Source organism: Sapajus apella, unplaced genomic scaffold (genome assembly GCF_009761245.1).
Source record: "Sapajus apella isolate SASKATOON/1434 unplaced genomic scaffold, GSC_monkey_1.0 scaffold4975, whole genome shotgun sequence".
Taxonomy (NCBI): domain Eukaryota; kingdom Metazoa; phylum Chordata; class Mammalia; order Primates; family Cebidae; genus Sapajus; species Sapajus apella.
Window position 1 is genome coordinate 2,852 of NW_022441899.1, and position 2,144 is coordinate 4,995.

At 56.2% G+C, this 2,144-nt stretch overlaps 1 pseudogene; it reads left to right on the forward strand.

The window, feature by feature from the left end:
* The first annotated feature begins 457 nt into the window (after positions 1-457).
* LOC116547837 lies at positions 458-1,578 on the forward strand (annotated as a pseudogene).
* The last annotated feature ends 566 nt before the right edge of the window (positions 1,579-2,144 follow it).

Consider the following 2,144-nt stretch of genomic DNA (forward strand, 5'->3'; position numbering starts at 1 on the left):
GGATGGGAGACGAAACTGAGCGGAAGTGAGAGTCACTTTGCTGCCCGGCACGTTGTCTCACACGTGTAATCTCGGCACTTTGGGAGACTGAGGCTGGGGAGTCGCCCCAGCCCGGGAGTTTATGAACGGCGTGGTCAGCATGAGACCCCTGTCTCTACTTTTAAAAATAAAAATAAGATATTTTGGGCAGAGAGAAGTGCCTGTGCAAAGGCCCTGAGGTGAGCGTTTGCCAGGTTTGTTCAAGGAGCAGAGGGGACGGTGTGAGGGGGAGAGGGCCTGGGGAGTTCGTGCTCATCTGAGGGCGATGGGAAAGGGGTGACACTTGGGCCTCCCACGTGCTGTGAGAAAAGCTCTTCCTTGCTGTCGGTGGGAGGCCTCGAGGCAAGGAAGGTGTGAGGCCTTCACGGCCCAGCTGGTTGGAGAACGTTGCAGCTCCATGGCCCTTCTCCCCCTCCAGCCTCCCTGCCCTTCGCTGTCCTATGGCTGGCGAACGCCCCGCATAAGTGAGGATTTTACTGTGGGGATGACTCCATCCGGTACCCCTACCGTCCAGACACCATCACCCATGGGCTCATGGCCGGGGTCACCAACACAGCCACCGTCATCCTTGTAAGGCAGGAGGGGTTCAGAGGGACAGGGAGGGGGGCGGGATGGGGTACAGCCTTACCCTGGGTTCCTGATGGGGGGTGGCCTGGAGGCCTGTGGGAGGCTGGGGGACACAGCCTTGCCCCGAGTGGTACTTGTGGCTAATAGGAACCCCCTTTTGTTTTTTGAGATGGAGTTTCGCTCTTGTTGCCCAGGCTGGAGTGCAATGGCAGGGTCTCAGCTCACTGTAACCTCCGCCTCCTGGGTCCAAGTGATTCTCTTGCCTCAGTCTCCCCAGTAGCTGGGACTCCAGCCGTGCGTCATCACACCTGGCTAGTTCTGTATTTTTAATAGAGACGGGTTTCACCATGTTGTTCTGGCTGGTCTTGAATGCCCGACCTCAGGTGATCTGCCCGCCTCAGCCTCCCAAAGTGCTGGGATGGCAGGCGTGAGCCACCGAGCCCGCCTAGGGCCCTTTGAGAGTCCCCAGCTCTGCAGCAGCCTTGAGGAGGTCTGTGGGGAGGACCGAGGCCCAGTGAGGGCCCACGGGCTGACCGGGACCCCCGCTGTTCGCTGTGGCTGCCCCACGCACAGGCCTCAGTGGGAGAAGCCTACCTGGTGCACACAGACCAGCTCTATTCCCGCTCCGACTTCAACAACTACGTGGCTGCCGTGTACAAGGTGCTGGGGACCTTCCTGTTCAGGGAGGCCGTGAGCCAGTCTCTGATGGACCTGGCCAAGTACACTATCGGCCGCCTGCGCCCCAACTTCCTGGCCGTCTGTGACCCCGAGTGGAGCCGGGTCAACTGCTCAGTCTACGTGCAGCTGGAAAGGGTGTCCAGGGGAAACGCTGCTGACATCGCCGAGGCCAGGTGGGTGTGGACGAGCAGCCTTCACTCTGGGGGGCAGTGGGAGCTGAAGAAGCCCCAGAAGCCAGATGGTGAGGAACCAGCAGGCAGGTGGTCAGGCAGGAGCGAGGCCTCAGGGCTCCAGGTGCCCCGCAGACAGCAGGAGGCTGTGGGGAGCATGCTCTGTCTGCCCCTAGTCTCATCCCTGCCCTCTTCTGAGCTGTCTTCTTCTTCTTCTTTTTTTTTTTTTTAAAGATGGGGTTTCACCATGATGGCCAGGCTGGTCTTGAACTCCTGACCGCAGGTGATCCACTCACCTCGGCCTCCCAAAGTGCTAGGATTACAGGCGTGAGCCACCGCGCCCGGCCATGCGCTGTCTTCTTACAGTCTCTACTGATAGGTCCTTAAACGTTTCAACTCATCATTGTCCTTTTTAAAAAATCAAAATATTGACTGGCAAGCCTAGGGTAATGTCAGACCAAAAAAAATAAATAAATAAAAATAAAATTTGTGTAAGATAAAAGTCACCATTTCTTCCATTTTAATGTGTACAGTTCATTTTTAGTACATTCACAGTGCTGTACAGCCATCTCCTCTACCTAATTCCAGAATATTTTCATCTCATCAGAAGTAAACCCCTCAGCATGGGTAACATGGCAAAACCCCATCTCTATGACAAATCAAAAAATTAGGCTGAGCTAGGTGGCTCAC